This window comes from Pelophylax lessonae (genome assembly GCF_965119305.1).
Source record: "Pelophylax lessonae genome assembly, chromosome: 6".
NCBI classification, from domain to species: Eukaryota; Metazoa; Chordata; class Amphibia; order Anura; family Ranidae; genus Pelophylax; species Pelophylax lessonae.
Genome location: NC_138773.1, coordinates 74,940,579 through 74,961,635, shown reverse-complemented (window position 1 = coordinate 74,961,635; position 21,057 = coordinate 74,940,579). Strand labels below are relative to the sequence as shown.

General features: G+C 40.7%; 1 protein-coding gene across 1 annotated transcript in view; it reads right to left on the bottom strand.

Annotated features, from left to right (window-relative positions):
* NTN3 (netrin 3) overlaps window positions 1-20,136 on the bottom strand; it is a 165,880-nt gene extending 145,744 nt beyond the window's left edge. The window contains exon 1 of the mRNA XM_082260022.1: window positions 19,971-20,136. The gene's annotated coding sequence lies outside the window, so the exon portion shown is untranslated. The remainder of the gene's footprint in view (window positions 1-19,970) is intronic.
* Between the last annotated feature and the right edge of the window lie 921 nt (window positions 20,137-21,057).

Genomic DNA, 21,057 nt, shown 5'->3' with positions numbered 1-21,057 from the left:
TTAAATCCTATGTAACTGGTCACATTGCTGAGCTATGTTTTAAAAAAAGTCCTGCATGCTGCATCTTTGTTGCGCTTGTCAAAAGAGCTCTGAAGACACACCTCCTATTAATTTCTATAGGAAACACACCAAAAAGCCATCAGAAACGCACCACAGTTATTTGAGTCACACGTCCAAGTTTCACAGGTGCATGCTGGGAGAGAGGAATCCAGAAAATGCACCAAAAACACATTGAAACGCATTAAAAATGTGATATGCATTTTTGCAAAACCCACACCACGTTTTCAAGCACACATATCAAGCATATGCACGCTGTGTTTAGAAGTGTTTGAGTGTAAACTGACTCTATTGGCTAGAATATTAAAAAAGTACAAAAGTGCACATTTAGACACGTTTATGTGCATACGAACAAAAAATTACTTATTAGCAAAATGTATAACAGAAACTAAGAAAAACATTTTTTTTTTCTAAATTTTTGGTCTGTTTTCATTTGTTTCGTAATAAATAAAAAAACCCAGTGGTGATTAAAGTGGTTGTAAATCCCCCTCTAATGTTTGTACCTATAGGTCAGCCTATAACAAGGCTGACCTATAGGTACTGTAACTATCTCCTAAATTTGCACCATTTAGGAGATATTTACTGTATACTGCGCTGATGACGTCATCCGCGCATGCGCTCTGAAGGAATGGCTGCCTGTGCTGTTTCTTCAGAGTCCTGTGACGTCACCCGGCTCAGGCCAGTAGCACACATGGAGTCCGCGGATCTGAAAGGAAGATGGGCGAAGATGGATGCGGCCTCCAGCTGGGATGACGAGGGTTTCGTTTGGAGGTAAGTGTCTCATAATGTGCTAGTATGTAATGCATACTGGCACATTATGTCTTTACTTTCCAGGAAACAAAAAATAAATAAAAAAACAACAGATTTTACTTCCTCTTTAAATACCCCCAAGAGAAAGCTCTATCTGTCCCAAAAAAAAAAAAAAATAAAAGTTTCATATTGGCACAGCTTTGCATGACCGCAATTGTCATTCAAAGTTTAACAGCGCTGAAAGCTGAAAATTCGCCTGGGCAAGAAGGGGAGGTGAAAGTGTCCAGTACTGTAGTGGTTAAAAAGAGTGAAAAACGCCTTTATCCTTCGCCAGTATGTTCTATAAATGTGATATGTCGAAAGGGACCTCAGCTATACCCTGAACTACAAGCAATCGAATACTCTGCTCATATTACATAGCGGTGTCAGGCTTAATTGAATCTTCCTAGACAAATGTTTTTGTAATGTAGGCCAAGGCTTCACCCTGGTGTCATTTCCAGTACGGCCTCGCAGGTAATCGATCAGGAAATCACATAAGCTCAATTGATGGGTTGCGGTTTCAAGGACTATTTGGTTCAGGAAACTGATTTATTTTTGTCATTTTTCTCTATTTTCTTTATATATGAATGATGCACACCACTAAAGCTGTGACACAAAACAACTGGAAATAGTATTAGCTCTGACTTTGCTCCTTCCTCCTGCAAGAAGAACAGTGTTGTCTACAATAACTACAGTTTTTGTTGAATATCTTCACATAGATGACTTGACTCTTCAATATTTACTTGTATTCTCTTCCTGTCTGAGCTGAAGTGTCAGGCCAAGTATCAGGCTGTAAGTAGAATTGCTGTAAATAGTAAAGTAAATAAATACTCGTCTTTTAACCACTTTTCTATTGTAGCACCATCCCCATAGGGCTTGCTGTGTAATGACTTCTTCTCTGATTACCTGCAGACAGTTGCTGGCAGGGCCATGTTACCGAATGGGCACGCTGGGCAGTTGCCCGGGGGCCCCACTTACCAGGGGTGCAGTTGCCCAGCGACCCCGCCAAGCATTAGTCCCAAATTCCGTGTGCATCCCGCCACTGAACTTAGCAGGTGGCAAGCGCCTGTCGGCTCTGCGCTGCTGTCAGGCCACTTGGGCCATGGAGGGGGAGTCCACAACTGCAGGAATGCCTGTCCGCCTCCACGGGAACAGGCGCACACAGGACAGTCGAGTCTGACTCCCTTCCGTGTGTGTGTGTGTGTTCACCGGACCCAGCTGCCGAACTTGGAAGCTGTCATTAGCCTGGCATTGCTGTACCAATAAATATTGCTTATCGATAATTTGCATTTTTCTTCTCGTGGGTGATTGTGTGGGCAGGGCCCCAGTGTACTGCATTGCCCGGGGGCCTTTAATGCTCTTACGATGCCACTGATTGCTGTGGGTTTTTCACATATCCCTCCTTACTCCCATGTTTCTTGTTACTCAATAAACAGTCCAGGAATATTTGGGTTTTTGTATTTATTGTGGAACGTGGATGGGAGAAGGGAATAGTGGGATACTCCAACATGAACTATTCACAGTAGATAAGGACAACTCTCACTTGGCCTCACCAGATTATTTGTGGAAGCCGACACGCTGCTTTGACCATACTGCCACTTGTATGGAAGAATTAAGTCCTCTTGCTCTTTCTAGCAGCAGACTTGATGCAACTACTTTATCTTCAGGACACTCTTTAGCATCCCCTTTACTGACACCCATCCACTGACTCTTCTACTGAAGGGATGTCCCTCTCAGAATAGTCCTCACAACACAGATCTGTACTCACTGCAGGCAGAATCTGATCCTCTCCAGTGTCTCACTTCCAATCAGCTCTGCAGAACATCTGGGTTCAGCTCCTATCTGACTTTCAGGTCGACTACCCAAGACCGCATAGCAGCTTCTACAGAGGAGGGGCAGCCGCCCCCTCCCTCCGGGGACCCACTCTCCAGCCGAAGACCCCGAGCACATGTCCCCTTAGCATTTATACAGTCACCCAGCACGCACCAAGGCACTTTCCTTTGCCAATCACCAGGGCTGTAACAATGCCTGTGCCCTCACTTGTCAGGTTTTCCACCCACTATCCAATATGCCTCCCTATTGGACCAGTGTAAAACATTCAGACAAGCTGAGCTGCACCTAAGCCCCATGAGCAGAGCCTATGAAACCTGCTCCCCGGTAGGCAGGGAGCACTATAAATTTACCTGGCAATCTTCCTAGTAAACAGAAAGACCCAAAAATGACACTCTCTTCTAGCACCTACCTAGGAGGGTGCTACACTATTAATACCATTGCCAACAAGTCCCAGGTGACATCCCTAACTGTAAAGTCATCCAATATCCAGCTGATCTCAGTGCTGTTTATGGACACCCAAAATTTGTCATATAATAAAGACTGTCAGGATTACATGAAAGTAGACATGTGCATGACGATAAAATTAGTTTCGCTTTGTTCAATTCGGGTATTTGAATATAACGAAAGAACGAAACGAGCCACACATGTCTACATAAAAGAAAACGAACAATATACAAAAACATAATAGGATTTTAGTTTACCCCCCCCCCCCCCCCCCCAATGAGCACAAATGCATCAAATTTTTTTTTAAAATATATACAAATATTTATTTCATCTAGTAAAATATTAAACTAAAACATGTGTAATTTATACATGAACATTAATACTACCAGTCACCATCCGATAGAGATAGATAGATAGATAGATAGATAGATAGATAGATAGATAGATAGATAGATAGATAGATAGATAGATAGATAGATAGATAGATAGATAGATAGATAGATAGATAGATAGATAGATAGATAGATAGATAGATAGATAGATAGATAGATAGATAGATAGATACAGTAAAACCTTGGTTTGAGAGTAACTTGGTTTGAGAGCGCTTTGCAAGACAAGCACATTTTTTAAATAAATTTTGACTTGATATACAAGTGATGTCTTGATATACAAGTAGCGTCATGTATAAAAAAGAAGAGAGGAGCCTCTAAAGTGTAGCAATATGGTTACATTTAATGAAGGTTCAATATTTAGCAACTCACATGGTTGATGATTAAAAGAGGCACATCTAAGTATGCAGGCATCCGGGGTAAAGCTGTCCACATAGACCATCCTCTGCACAGCCATCTTCATCATCCCTTCCCCGCCGCACTCCACGAGTGATTCAAAGCCTCACTTTCAGATCACTCTACTGCAGGCTATTCTTCCCAGTCACAATTGCAGACTGACAGCAGTGAGAGTCGGTGGTTTAGAAGATGGTTTATGTGGACAGCTTTACCCCGGATGCCGGCATACTTAGGTGTGCCTATTTTAATCATCAACCATGTGAGTTGCTAAATGTTGAACCTTCATTAAATGTAACCATATTGCTACACTTAGAGGCGTCTCTCTTCTATTTTATACTCTGTAGCTCTGCTAGATTTTGCTTCTAATCCCCTTGGGAAGGCTGAATATTGTGGATGGACATTTTATGGTTACACAACCAATCACATTGCTATAATCTTTGTATATAGACTATAAACTGAAGGACTTGTGGAACGAATCATCTGAGTTTCCATTATTTCCTATGGGGAAATTCGCTTTGATATAAGAGTGCTTTGGATTACAAGCATGTTTCCAGAACGAATTATGCTCGCAATCCAAGGTTTTACTGTAGATAGATAGATAGATAGATAGATAGATAGATAGATAGATAGATAGATAGATAGATAGGTGCATAGTATGGTAGTCTTGTTGAGATAAGGAAATTGAGCCGACACGTTTCGCTGAAGCATCGGCTTCCTCAGGACCTCCTATCTCATATACAGGACAGTTGAACATTAGAATGACTTCTAAAAGTAAACATATACATATAAATCTCATATAATTGAGTGTGTAATTACATTAATTTATCAACAGTATATATCTAACCAATAAATAGCTATAGCTAAGGGGGAAGGGGAGGGAAGAGAGAGAGAGAGAAAAAAAAAAATACAACCTAATAAATAAAAATAAAAATATTATTTTTTCCTCAATTCACAAACTAGGATGTTTTTATTGAATATTTTACTGGATGAAATAAAGATTTGTATATATTTGTAACATTTTCCGATGCATTTGTACTCATTGGAGGGGTATACTAAAATCCTATTATGTTTTTGTATATTGTTGATATAGCAAAAGGATGAGACCCTCCACTATCGGTATTTGCAGACCATAGCATCGGTATTTGCAGACCATACTAAGCTAAGCAGGCCAATATCTTCTATACAGGATGTGGAAACCTTACAAGCAGACCTGAACAAAAAAATGGGGTGGGCAACTACATGGTAGATGAGGTTTAATGTTGAAAAAATGTAAGGTAATGCACTTGGGTGTCAGAAATACGAACGCAAGTTACTCGCTAGGCCGTGATCCTCTGGGTGAATCAATGATGGAAAAGGTTTTGGGGGTCCTAGTGGACAACAGGCTTGGCTATGGCATGCAATGCCAAGCCACTGCAAGCAAAGTCAACAGAATACTGGCATGTATAAAAAAGGGGATTCACTCCAGAAATAAAGAAATTATTCTACAACTCTACTCTACTGGTCCTGCCACATCTTGAATTTGCCATCCAGTTCTGGGCACCGGTCCTCAGGAAGGATGTGCTGGAACTGGAGAGAGTCCAGAGAAGGTCAACAAAGATAATTAGGGGAATGGAGGACATCAGCTATGAGGAAAGACTACAAGTATTGAACTTATTCTCTCTGGAAAAGAGACGCCTGAGAGGGGATATGATATCAATGTACAAATACTGTACTGGTGACCTTAGTATAGGGAACAAACTTTTCAGAGAAAGAGAATTCAATAAGACACATGGCCACTCACTAAAACTAGACTAGAAGAAAAGCGGTTTAACCTTAAACTACGTAAGGGGTTCTTGACCGACAGAGCAGTAAGGATATGGAATTCTCTTCCACAAGCAGTGGTATCAGCAGGGAGCATTGATAGTTTCAAAAAACTTTTAGATGGGCACCTTAAAGACCACAACATTCAGGGGTATACAATGTATAGTTAACAGCAAACACACACACACATACACACACATTATAGGTTGAACTGGATGGACTGATGTCTTTTTTCAACCTCACTAACTATTTAACTATGTAATAATGGGGCACTATTCCACCCACAAACACTATTGATGGGGCACCTTTCCTTCCACTGGCACTAATGGTGGGGAACTATTCCTCCTACTGACACCATCAAGGGGGCACTATTTCTCTCACTAAATCCAATAATGGGGCATTTTTTACTGCCAATGATGCTGGGGCATTTTCTACTCCCACTGACCAGTCTGGTCCCCCAAACTGACTATGTGTTCAGAAAGTTTGGAGACCCCTGGTCTAATGGGTTGTCTTTTTTAAGTTTATTTGCCAGTAGACTTGGGAGGGGAATTGATGTGATATGGGATACTCCAAACATCAGGTATGATTGACAGAGAACACTTCTTTCTCAGTAAAAAAAAGCACACGTACAGGTAGACTCGAACAGTCTATAAGTTCATGGCTAGAGACCATGAAGTAGCTTGAGCACAGGCGAAGGTAAACTGAAATAGTCCACGGGTTCACAGCTGGGGACCATGAAGTAGCTTTAACACAGGTAAAGATAGACTGGAACAGTCCACAGGCTCATCGCTATGGACCATGAAGTAGTTTGAGCACAGGTAAAAGGCAGACCGGAACAGTCTACAGGTTCACAGCTGGGGACCATGAAGTAGTTTGAGCACAGGTAAAAGGCAGACTGGAACAATCTATAGGTATATCGCTCGGTACCATGAAATAGCTTTGAGAACAGGTAAAAGGCAGACTGCAACAGTCTACAGGTTCACAGCTGGGGACCATGAAGTAGTTTGAGCACAGGTAAAAGGCTGAGTGGAACAGTCTACAAGTTCACAGCTGGGACCATGAAATAGCTTTGAGAACAGGTAAAGAGGCTCTCCTCACAAGATCCATAGGTGCAGGCTCTTGTAGAGTAGTCCAGCATTCAGTCCAAAGGGTTTGAGGGGCAAGTAGCCCACCCCTCTACTCAGCTCACAGATCCATCCCCTCAGGAAGAAAAAGACTATCTCTTCAGGGCTGCAGGCTATGTAACAGCATTCCAGCCACCTGAGCACACTTCCCTGGGATTGACTAGGCCCTGGTCAATATTCAGGTTGGTCATTTGAATTCTCCTTCCCTAAGTTCCAGAAACTTCTTCTAGAGACATTGGGAAGCAATCAAACTCCCATCCGGTGGAGCCTGGAGCAGACAAGATCAAACAACCAACCCTCCTCTGATTACAGAGCAAGCCAAAAATGAAATATACCTAACAGCTATACTAGGAGGGTGCTACATCTATAACACATGTTGCAGCGCATTGTACAGTATCTCACAAAAGTGAGTACACCCCTCACATTTTTTGTAAATATTTTATTTATATCTTTTCATGTGACAACACTGAAGAAATCGTAGCATGTATAACAGTGTAAATTTGCTGTCCCCTCAAAATAACTCAACACACAGCCATTGACGTCTAAACCGCTGGTAACAAAAGTGAGTACACACCTAAGTGAAAATGTCCAAATTGGGCCTAATTAGCCATTTTCCCTCCCCAGTGTTATGCGACTCATTAGTGTTACAAGGTCTCAGGTGTGAATGGGGAGCAGGTGTGTTCAATTTGGTGTTATCACTCTCACTCTCTCATACTGGTCACTGGAAGTTCAACATGGCACCTCATGGTAAAGAACTCTCTGAGGATCTGAAAAAAAGAATTGTTGCTCTACATAAAGATTGCCTAGGCTATAGGAAGATTGCCAAGACCCTGAAACTGAGCTGCAGCACAGTGGCCAAGACCATACAGCTGTTTAACTGGATAGGTTTCACTCAGAACAGGCCTCGCCATGGTCGACCAAAGAGGTTGAGTGCACATGCTCAGCGTCATATCCAGAGGTTGTCTTTGGGAAATAGAGGTATGAGTGCTGTCAGCATTGCTGCAGAGGTTGAAAGGGTGGGGGTCAGCCTGTCAGTGCTCAGACCATACACTGCACACTGCATTAAATTGGTCTGCATGGCTGTTATCCCAGAAGGAAGCTTCTTCTAAAGACGATGCACAAAAAAGCCCACAAACAGTTTGCTGAAGACAAGCAGACTAAGGATATGGATTACTGGAACCATGTCCTGTGGTCTGATGAGACCAAGATAAACGTATTAGGTTCAGATGGTGCCAAGCGTGTGTGGCAGCAACCAGGTGAGGAGTACAAAGACAAGTGTGTCTTGCCTGCAGTCAAGCATGGTGGTGGGAATGTCATGGTCTAGGGCTGCATGAGTGCTGCTGGCACTGGGGAGCTACAGTTCATTAGGCAATTATGAATGCCAACATGTACTGTGACACACTAAAGCAGAGCATGATCCCTTCCCTTCGGAGACTGGGCCACAGGGCAGTACTCCAACATAATAATGACCCCAAACACACCTCCAAGACGACCACTGCCTTGCTAAGAAGCTGAAGGTAAAGGTGATGGACTGGCCAAGCATGTCTCCAGACCTAAACCCTATTGAGCATCTGTGGGGCATCCTCAAACAGAAGGTGGAGGAGCGCAAGGTCTCTAACATCTACTAGCTCTGTGATGTTGAGTGGAAGAGGACTCCAGTGGCAACCTGTGAAGCTTTGGTGAACTCCATGCCTAAGAGGGTTAAGGCAGTCCTGGAAAATAATGCGGCCACACAAAATATTGACACTTTGGGCCCAATTTTAACATTTTAGCTTAGGGGTGTACTCACTTTTGTTTCCAGCAGTTTAGACATTAATGGCTGTGTGTTGAGTTTTTTTGAAGGGACAGCACATTTACACTGTTATACAAGCTGTACACTCACTACTTTACATTGTAGCAAAGTGTCATTTCTTCAGTGTTGTCACATGAAAAGATATAATAAAATAATGTGAGGGGTGTACTCACTTTTGTGAGATACTGTAACACCTTAGGCTGCATTTAAATGCAACATGTTTTATTTTGGACCAGGGCACACTAATGCAGCGTGTTGATGTGAACTGGGGCAGCTAGAAACAATGCAATGGACCTTGTTGTTGCATTGGAGCTGCATAGAGCAATGCAGCCCAATGCATGTGATGTGAACGGGCCCAAGGATATTGCTCATAGCGAGTATTACCCTCCCCCTGCAGCCCACTTTTCATGGGTTCACTTTAGTTTTTGCACAGATTAGAACGTGAAAAAGATTTTTTTACTGATTGCTGCTAGCGGTAAACATTTTTAAATTTTTCTGCATTAGGTCTATCTGTTTTATCATTATATAGTAGTTAGTATAGAGATAGTGAACACAAGGAGATGTTGTATAGATAAACTCCAGGCAATTATAAAAGATACATGAATGTCGTGCTGTGTTTATTATTCCACATTAAACTCGTTTTTCAAATGAAAGCAGCATAAGCAGGCCATACAATATACAATGTTCTTTCCTCCAACCACAGGTTGAACCAGCCAGATATCGATTCATCTATTGCTAGCTTAAGTATCATAATGTGACTTGAAATTGGCCTTTTAAAAACCAATGTACAGCACTACTAGCAGTCAGTTGTTTTACAGTACGTATGTACTAACAAGGGGCATGCTGATAGGAGGTGAGAGCAAAGTGACAGAGGGATGAGCTCATTCAGTCTGCTGTTTCTCCTTTTTCTCAGATTTCTGGCTCCCAGGTGTCTTCTATACAGGTAATGAACTGAGATTGGAGGCACTCTTCTAAAGGTATTGCTCCTAATCTCTGTTTAGTTACCTGTCCTCAGAAGAAATCAATTACTCAGATTCCAATCACTCCACCATGACCAAGACCAAAGAGCTGTCCAAGGACATCAGGGACAAGATTGTTGGCCTACACAAGGCTGGAATGGGCTACAAGACCATCACCAAGCAGCTTGGGGAGAGGGTGACAACGGTTGGTGCGATTATTCGCAAATGGAAGAAACACAAAATAACTGTCAATTACTCTTGGTCTGGGGCTCCATGCAAGATTTCACCTTGTGGAGTTTCAATAATCATGAGATCGGTGAGGAATCAGCCCAGAACTACACAGGAGAATCTTGTCAATGATCTAAAGGCAGCTGGGACCATGGTCACCATGAAAACAATTGGTAACATACTATACCGTGAAATCCTGCAGCGCCCGCAAGGTCTCCCTGCTCAAGAAAGCTCATTTACAGGCCCATCTGAAGTTTGCTAATGCAAATCTGAATGATTCAGAAGAGAAGTGGGTGAAAGTGTTGTGGTCAGATGAGACCAAAATCAAGCTGTTTGGCATCAACTCAACTCGCTGTGTTTTCAGGAGGAGGAATGCTTCTTATGACCTCAAGAACACCATTTGCCACCGTCAAACATGGAGGTGGAAACATTATGCTTTGGGGGTGTTTTTCTGCTAAGGCGACAGGACAACTTCACTGCATCAAATGGATGATGGATGGGGCCATGTACTGTCAAATCTTGGGTAAGAACCACCTTCCCTCAGCCAGGGCATTGAAAAGGAATCATGGATGAGTATTCCAGCATGACAATGACCCAAAACACACGGCCAAGGCAACAAAGGAGTGGCTCAAGAAGAAGCACATGGAGTGGCCTATCCAGTCTCCAGACCTTAAACCCATAGAAAATATGTGGAGGGAGCTGAAGGTTCGAGTTACCAAATGTCAGCCCAAAACCTTAATTACTTGGAGAGGATCTTCAAAGAGGAGTGGGACAAAATCCCTCCTGAGAAGTGTGCAAACCTGGTGGCCAACTACAAGCAATATCTGACCTCTGTGATTGCCAACAAGGGTTTTACCACCAAGTACTAAGTCATGTTTTGCAAAGGGGTCAAATAATTATTTCACTCATTAAAATGCAAATAAATTTATAATTTTTTTAAAAAGAGTTTTTCTGGATAATTTTGTTGTTATTCTGTCTCTCACTGTTAAAATAAACCTACCATTAAAATTATAGATGGATCATTTCTTTGTCAGTGGGCAAACGTACAAAAGCAGCAGAGGATCAAATACTTTTTCCCTCTCTGTAAAAAGGAAAACAAATGCAGCCATTATATCTAAGAATTGGTAAGCTGCTTTTGGCTTTAAAATCGCTTTAAATCCAGTAGAAAAAAAATCATGATTCCCGCCTTGCTAGACCGGGCTGTGCTATGTAGCGGTGCTGTATAAATCTCAGGACTGAATGGACAGAAGTACTGTACAGTGTATTTAGCTGTCTGACTTGAGTTCGGCTTTAAGTATTTTAGTTTGCATGTCTTTTGGGACATAGCGTGGGGCGCCTTGTATTTCTATGTATACAGACCATTATAGCATCTTGTATCTCAGTAAGCTGTGATCTGAATAATGTGGTGCCTGCATATCAGTGATAGAAATATTTATTGGCTGCTTCCTACAATGATGTTTTAGCTGTCTGCCGGGACTAGCTGCAGAAAACTGCAAGCGCTATAGTCGGCCTGAATATTTAAGTCCACATTCTGACTCCTTTTGCTTGGGAAGTACAAAGCTCAGTGCTGTGCCATTATTCACTGCAGTATAAACCACCGATTAGGAATCCTGCTGGGCGTATCAGTGGTACAGTCTATCTGAGCTCACTTTACAATGATAGCCTCCCTATTGAAGTCCAACTGAAATAACATTTCCTCCTGTGATAAAACCATTAATAAACACATTGGCCTCCCAGGTATTACAAACATGAGGTTAACTCCACCGCATGCAGATAGGATAGGCCTGCCAGTCACATCCACCCGGCAGCGGCTGCTCCTTATGGACATGTGTGCGATTTTCAAGGACGTCAGATGCCAGTTTGCTTGGTATGGGCTTTAAAAATAAAGGGTTCTGAATGTAAAAAAATAATGATGTTTGTAGCTCTGCTTTGTTCAGTTTTGTACAAAGTGCAAATAACTAAGGGCTTATGCCTCGTACACACGCGTCGATAGTTGGCTGTGAATTTTCGGCCAACGTCCGATCGGCTGATTTTCGGATTGTTAGTATGATGCTTCCGACAACCGACTCCGACTTTTCGGCCGAAAAAAAATCTGGTGTGCATGCTATAAAATTTTTGTTGGCCGTCAACACAACGGCCGATTTTCCGTCAGTCAGTACAGATTTCGGCAGACAAAAATCTGATGAGCAAGACTGGGCATGCTCAGAGAAGAAAAAACACACGGAAAGTAAACCAGCACATGACATCACTTCTGAAGTAGATTTTTGTTGGCCGAGAAAATTTGTGTGCAGTCTAGAGCACATTCCAACCAACAAAACACAACTTGGACAAAAGTCAGACGATCGGTCGGCCGATAATTGTTGCGTGTGTACAAGGCATAAATCACAGCAGGTCCATTGATCTGCATAGATATGGGTTTTTAACCAGGGTTCCATGGAACCTTAGGGTTCCCCCAGAGGTTCCTAGGGGTTCCTTGAGCATTGAGCAATTTCTGCCTCTCAGATAAGTTCCCACTGGCGCCACTGATTTTTTTAGCTATCTGTAATGAGGTAATTCTTCCCAATGATCACAAGTGTAAGGAGCAGGGCTTTTTTTGAGTGGGAACACGGGGGAATTCAGTTCCGACACCTCCAGAACTGAATGTATATGCCGAGGGGTGCTGGGATGTGTTGGATTGTCTATTGATGCTGGCTGCCTGGGAATCTATTGACGCTGGTAGATCTATTAATTTTGGGGAAGTCTAATATTGCTGGTAGGGAGATCTATTTTTTTCTGGGGGGTCAACTGTTGATAGGAGAGATCTGTTGTTGAGGAAAGGGGCTATTGTTGCTGGCTGCAGGAGAGTCTATTGATGCTGGATACTGGGAGATCTATTGTTGCTAGGGTAAATCTATTATTTCTGGGGGGGATTTACTTGTGTGGTGATCTTTAGTTGCTGGGAGGGTTGTATTGTTGCTGGGGAGATCTATTGTTAATGGGAGGGATCTATTCTTGCTGGAGAAATCTTTGTTTCTGGGGGGCGTCTATTGTTGCTGGGAGTGATCTGCTGTTGCTGGGGGGATCAATAGTTGCTGGGGGGGGGATCTAATGTTGCTGGGAGGGATGTGTTGTTGCTGTGAGGTCTATTGTTGCTGAGGGGATCTTGTGTTGCTGAGGTGATCTATTGTTGCTGGGGGTCTATTGTTGCTGACTGCAGGGGACCTAGTTTACTGACTTTCATTAGCAAATTCCATACAAACAATTTAGCACCAAAAGTTATACTTTTCTATATTCTCTGGGTAAAGGTGGAACCAAGGGACGGTGCTGGAAGGTGGGTAGGGAGCGAAACACAAAGGGGGAGTACCTGCACCTATTCTCTGAGAAAAAGAAGCCCTGGTGCATCATGAGTTGTAGATATAGTAATTTTTACCAAGGGTTCCCTGGGACTGCAATGTTATTTCTAGGGTTCCTCTGTGTTTAAAAGGTTGAGAAAGGCTGGCATAGATCAATGTACATGCAGCACAACTGCACAGTTGTTTTCTATGGGCCCTGTTCACTACGTTGAAGTGGGTTGTGTTGCGTTATGTAAAAATGCAGACATGTATATACCAGCAGCGCTATCCCAAACTCGTCATTATGGCCATATTCTAGGCTGCTCTGATGGGCAGAGTTCCAGCTTCTTGTATTTTCCTACTGGCTACTGAGGAAGCCTATCATAGTGATGAACCAGTAGAAACGTGGCAGGAGCAGCAGGAACTGCCAGGCATTCACACTAACAGGAAGTATCAAAGCTTAGCCAATCACAACAGCTCAGGGATCAGCATACAATTTAAGATATAGTAATTTTTACCAGGGGTTGCCTGAGACTGGAAAGTGATTTTGAGGGTTCCTCTGTGTTTAAAAGGTTGAGAAAGGCTGGCATAGATTAATGTACATGCAGTGCAACTGCACAGTTGTTTTCTATGGGCCCTGTTCACTATGTTAAGGTGGGTTATGGTGCGTTACGTAAAAATGCAGACATGTATATACCAGCAGTGCTATCCCAAACTCGTCATTATGGCCAAATTCTAGGCTGCTCTGATGGGCAGAGTTCCAGCTTCTTGTATTTTCCTACTGGCTACTGATGAAGCCTATCATAGTGATGGACCAGTAGAAACGTGGCGGGAGCAGCAGGAAACAGGATGTATCAAAGCTTAACCAATCACAACAGCTCAGGATTAAGGATAAACTTTAAACTTTAGAGCAGTTTTATGTTTTTTTCAGTCATTTTAAAGTAGATCTGTTACAAACCTGGGCATTCCAGCCCAATGCTGGCTATAGATGGGTCAAAAATAAACAGACTCCCCCATCTTCACAAGACAAGCAAGGTGGATGGAGGAATCCTCCCGGCTGTGTTAGTGTATTCTGACACTGTTTAGCGCTGAAGCTTTTCCAACATCCCTTTCGACCAAAGTCTATGATTAGATGGACTTCTGTAGAGCAGGAACAGCCATAGAAGGAACAAAATTCAGCCGGTCCATGTTGAACCAGGTACATTTTGATCCATCTATGGCCAGCTTAAGAATATGATAAAAAAATGCATAAACTGAGGGTATAAGAGTACATGTCAAAACCATCTTTTTTGGGGGAAAAGTTTTGCCCCAACCCACCTATCTATAAAGCACCCCCCCCAATTTGAAGGTTAATAGGTTTAAAGAAATTTATATTTATAAATTCCTATACTTATACCATTTTTAAGGAATAAAAAGTAAATATGGAAAGGGGCTGCAGACAGATTTGATAGGTATAGTCAAGTACATCATTTTATGTTATGTTTTTGTATTCACTTTCAATTTTGACATTTGGTATTTACCACTACCTACATAATTTTGTATCATATACTCTGAATGAATGGTGTGCTTTAACAGACAGTTTACATATTGCTATTTGTAGGATGCAATACATCTATAGCTGGCCATACATTTTGTAAATACAGTCCCTGAAGAGCAGAGCTCAGACTTGGAGAGAGAGAAGCAGCACAAGGAGCCCATCAGTTGTGCTGCAATGCTCATGTGCTAACAAGGAACATGAGCATTGCAGCACAACTGCAATGACCAGAGAGAGAGAGAGAGAGATGAACTCATCAGTGTGCTACTTCTTCTTTCAAGGTACAATCAAAGACTGGGGGAGGAACAAGTGTTACTTAGCTACAGGCTACAGCAGAGACATATCAGGTCTCCCACCCTGCCAGACAGGATCGTGCTGTGTGTCAGAGCTGTTTAAATGTGGATGAATAGAAATACAAATCCATTGGTGGATAAAACTGATTCTCTATATGTGTTTTGACTGTGTATTTAGTTTTTTTTTTTATAGGCATATATATTGAATACAGGGACATGATTCCTATAAAACGGCAAAAAAATGTCAAGCGAGGTTAGTTTATTTCCACTTATTAATTGGGTTTATGTTATATAAACGTCTACATAACTGTGATTGCATTGCAAGAATATTTCGTCTCCCCACCTTCGAAACAAAAGAGGGAAACCTACCAAAAAAAAGAAAAATAAGTGTACGCAGTCCTGACCCCAAAAGACCTTCAAAGTAGAACATTTAGCCTTGATGTTTCCTTTTAGGAATAAAATACATTAAACTGCAAAAAAAAAAAATCCCATTCAAATTTTAGAATTTATCTGAATTATCCAGTAGAAAGTATATTCAGAAGACTAAGCACATGAACAGCAGCTGGGGCACAGCTCCCTCTATTGGGGAATCTATGTTCTACAGTCCGGACTTGAGCATGACAAAGTAACGTTCACCATATAATCTGTCCAGTTTAAATACCCAGTCAGGGTACGCACTTAGAAACAATATAGTAATGTTCACCCTTGGGTCTTCCCAGATTAAATATTCAATCACATTCTGGAGAAATACTGTAAATTTTAAATGATTTTAATTTTCAACCTAGTTTGGTATGTGAAGTGCATGCAGGCTGCAGTGTAAACTTAGTAAATCCACCCCTTTGTCTTGAGCAGATTATCCCTGTGCTTAGCATGTATTTCCCCAATTCATGCTGAACAAACAAATCTCAGCATCCTCCATACAGTCTACAAAGTTATATAACACCTGGGTGATTAAAGTTTCTCAATGGCCGATATAAATAGGAAATTCCATACTTTAGATCTCAGGCAGCTTCAAGTTTAACATTTTTTAGGATTACTTGTTAAACGCTCTTTACATATGAGGTGCTAATGTAGTTGTTAAATGGAAGAGAGTATTTCCATTTCCTGCAGGTGATATTTACTATGTGACTGTATTTCACATTCAGTGAATTAATATGAAAATAGAATGGGCTGCTATAGGAATCCTGGGGATAGAGGAAAGTAGTCTGCTCGCTCTCATAAATCAGATACATTCCTACTGTTATGTATCCTGTTACAAAATCAAAAGCACAGATTGTAATGGTCACCGTTCTCAACCGTAATTTTTGTTCGCCAGCCTTATTGGTCCTTATTTCTAAAACTGTCTCAACTGCCTTCATTACTTGACAGTAGTCAGATTTGAACCCATGATGGCAAATCACAGCTGACATCATAAAATTTGAATTTAAGCATTATGATCAGGTTGTACAGAATAGTTCTTATATAGTTCTTATATAGGACATCAATGAATCGGCCCTGAAAAAAAGCCTGTTTATTTTATGTGGTATGATTTAAAACAGATCAGCGTAAATTTTTTTGTAACATAATCTGCAAGTTTGAAAGAAATGAATAGAGCACACCTCTTCTTAGATAATAAAGTCTTATTGGATGGACAATTGTTGATCATATGGTTACAAATTGGATGGTTGGATTTTACATAGCTGCATTGCAACTTTTTTCATAGATAAAGGGCTTAAGGTGGCCTAATCTTTGCAGACAATGTCCCCTGGTGAAGACCAAGCTGGGTTAGGCTTCCCTAAGAGGAGAGTACAAGAGCTTGTTATAACACCCATAAATGATGAAGCTTAGCAGAAAATATCTATACCAGCCATTCTCAACCAGGGTTCCTTTAAGGGTTCATTTTTCTGCTTTTGATTGACCTCCGGGTCCAACACCACTTGGCAGAGCCAGCGGCCTAAGATCTTTTTAGCTGTCTGTAATGGGGGGGGGGGGGGGGGGATTCATCCCACTGACCACCAATGTAAAGGACATTCCTCCCACTGACCATTAAATTAATTTTAGCTGGTGTTCCCTGAACCCTTAAAATTATTTCAAGGGTTTCTCTGGGGTAAAACTGTTGAAAAAGGCTGTTGTGTATACAAATGGGTGTGTACTGAATCAATATATTACGGATAGTGAAAGACCAAAAGTGATACAATGAAATACACGTATCGGCTGAGCAGGTAAGAAAATTGCAGCAAGTTCGAAAGTGCTGTGATGCATTTCAAGGACAAATTGATCTCTGGTTGCCCATTATACAGAGACATCTGCCTGTGAGTGGGCACCTTATACCACATGGAAGCCTTTCATTTAAAGTCTGAGTGATGTAACCACTTGCTGGCAATTGTTTGACTGTTCTGTCAAAGAGGTGTTTGCCAACAAGTGGTTAAAGTGTTTAGTATCATGAGGCTGAAGCCACCCATGTATTGTAGCCCATACTACTGAGAAACATCATGTGTGAAATTACAAGGCCACCCTGTAGACATACATCCAGTAGGCAGTAGATGGCTGTATGTATATTTTTCATGCAGAGAAAATCTGTATCACACTCGAAAACCCAGCTGCGACACAGTCCTAAATGTATGGAATTGTAAAACCTTTTTTACCTTACCAAATGAAGCGAAGTACCTGGTGATATTAAAATATTTGGATTTATGTATGATCTAAAATGTGCTTAAAGTCACATAAGAAGGTTACATTTTCCAGAGATTTTGATTTAGCTTCATTAACAAGTAACAATTCCTTTGAAGCGTTAAGTGAAACGGGTTGATGAGATACTTGGACAATTCAAACCAGTGGTAGAGCAGTGAATTACTAAATGTGAGACAGATGCATTATTAAGTCAAGTATCATTTAAATGTAGACTATGGTGGTCAATTGTAAGATCTAAATTTGGAAAATTTGGCATCATTATGGAACATGGATAGTGTGTGTATAGTATCCTGTATGGTTAATTGTAAGATCTAAAAATATCGAATTTGTAAAATTTTGCATCATTATGGAATGTGGATGGTGTGTGTATGGTATCTTTTATGGTTAATTGTAAGATCTAAAAATATCGAATTTGTAAAATTTTGCATCATTATGGAATGTGGATGGTGTGTGTATAGTATCCTTTAAGGTTACTCGTAAGATTTAAAAATATATGATTTGTAAAATTAAGCATCATTATAGAATGTGGATGGTGTGTGTATTGTATCTTGTATGGTCAATTGTAAGATCTAAAAAATATTTAAATTGTAAAATGTTGCATCATTATGGAATGTGGATGGTGTGTGTATTGTATCTTGTATGGTCAATTAATTAAAATATCTAAAAAAATATTTAAATTGTAAAATGTTGTATCATTATGGAATGTGGATGGTGTGTGTATTGCATCCTGCATGGTCAATTAATTATAAGATCTAAAATGATCTAATTTCTAAAGTATAGCATCATTATGGAACATGGATGGTGTGTGTATTGTATCCTGTAGGGTGTCTTATACCTGGAGTTAGGTAAAAAAGAAAATCCCTTGACATAGCTAGGCACTGATGAGAGATACAAACATTTATAAAAAATGGTGGAGGAAGCATAATATTACAAAGTCAAAATAAATTCCTAAAATCTAGCTGCTCATACTGTTGGGCCTTTCCAAACTAAAAGGCGCTAATGGGGCATTTTGGTATTGTACCCATTAGGAAAGTGGTTACGTGTTTAGGTAATTATTGCAACAGTCATGGTTTATGCAATACCTTCTTTATATTAATTCTGCCCTTAAGCCACCACTATCGTGCAAAACTCACATTTTTGAATACGAATATGAAATTCAAGGAAACGATTTAGGACAATTTGTGATTTATTGCTAGACCGGCTTGCTGTACGCTGAATTTGTAGGCCGCCCCAGATAAAAGATTTCATAAAAATCATTCCACCTTGTCATTATAAATATATAATGGCTTTTTCCACCACATCTGGCTGCTAAGAGGAACTTATTTTAATAAAGAATTCTCACTGTAGTGTGTTAGAAATAGCCGTAATGCTCAAATTTCCATTTAAGGGGGTTTTCCTGTATAACCCCTATTAACAACAGACTGGTTGTGTTAAATAGGTGCTGCAATGGTTTGACTTGATTACCAGTTCCCAAGCCCAAATCTCTTAACAGGTAAAACCACAAGTGCTTAACACAATAAATCCTTTACAACTCATTTCTGTCAACCTATTCCTTTATACTGATGAATAGGCTTCTTTTTTTTTTCTTTTCTTAAATCCTTTATTGTAAATCATCTCTTTACTTTCCAAGCTTAGCAGATTAGTAAGAATTCAAATGTTCCTTTGCAAGGATTCAAATGTTCCTCGCCTTGTTTTCTTCAGGTGTTTTTTTTTTTTTTTCTACAATCCCGAAACTGGCGATGCTCTGGCAATAATCTAATAAACATATGTGGGTTTCAGGCACAGAGAAATGTATTAACCTATGACAACCAATCAGAATTCAGCTTTCACCCATCCGACTATGGATTACTACATTTTGCATGCCGTCACTGCTATTCGCACTGTTTTATTGAAGCTCAAAGGTGTTAAAAAAAGGTCACATAAGAGAGTACAATATCAATGCACAGCATTAGCAAAATGATTATAATTTAAAAAAAAAAAAGTATAAATAAATTTATATATATTCTAGTTTATATTGGCTGTTTTTCAGAAAACGCGTCAGGACATGGCATGACATTAGACCCCATCTCTAGACACCTTTTACTGCACGAATGGAAAAAAATAAACAATGTTCCAAGTTTGTCTCAGAATAAATTAAATTTCGTTATGGAACATTTTTAGTAAAAAAAAAAAAATTTATGTTTAGCGCGTCCTGCAAACAATTTGCTTTGACGAAGAAGTTCTGCAAAATTATTTTTCATAGAGAATCAGGAAATTATCAGGACAAGTCAACCCCGGTGTCTAATAATACCACTTTCTCTTTCCAGGCATGGATGACAAGTGTTATGGGAATGATATAGAAAAGCACTTACTTAAAAGTGAAGACGGTGGCTATCCTCTGGAAATCAAAGCCTCTGCTTCCAACGTGGGGGGGCTAGTAGCCGCACATCACGGTCCTTGGAGCTTCCACCGGGAGATGGAACGTTTTCCAGCAAAAGTCCCCAAAATATCCTCCCAGGTTTTCACCAGCTGAAATTCTCCCAGCAAGGTTAGAGGCTTGACAGGGGAGAGATTAGAGGGGGAATGGAAGGTGCAGAGGACAAAGTAGAAGTAAATGGGAGAAAAGGAAGAAAATACATAAAGAAAAAATTTGCTCAAATCAAGGTGGTTGGCCAGTTGTAGAAATTCCTTGTAGGGGATGAGAGGTTCAGACCAGTAGATGCTGGGTTGTGCAGAGCAGCCTAAGATGTGCTACATAGCACTGTGCTTCCTCTCACTACCACTTCAAGGCAATACACTTTGCTTTGCCTATTCCTCCCCCTCCCACTACTAAGTATCACTCCTTCTGAGGCTCTCCAGTGTGAAAGGAGGGGGTCCCAGCAAGTGTGTGTGTGTGCGTGTGTCAGACACTGCTGATGAAGAGAAGAACCATTTCAAATTTTTTTTACTAACCCCTCTGCTGCTCTATGCGTCTTACCTCCCAGACCGACATCCTTTTTTGCATTTTGCTTATTCCAGGTACAATTAATGGAGAAGTAATTTTTTTTCTTTAACTTGTAGCAATTTCTTTTTTTTTTTTTTTATTTTGAGTATATGTCTATAATTTAAAAGCTTTGCTACCGTGTTTGTAGTACAATTAAAACAGATTGAAAACCCTTACTGAGTTTTCTATCGTTTGCTAAAACAGCGTGGTTAACTGCTTTGCAGGAGCATTTTCTTTTAGCTTAGTGAATGCGGTGTAAATGTATTTTGCACGTGTGAAAGGAATATTAAAAGGACAGGATTTTTGCTTACACGTGATTGGAAGATGGAAGTCAGTAAGAGCTTAATGTCATTCACTAAGCTTAGGAAAGGTACCCTTGCAAAGTGTAAATTTCCTTACAAAGTGAAAATTCCCTTGTAATATCAATGCCTTTAGTAACTCATGTGACATACAAAATTGCCATTTTAAAAATAAAA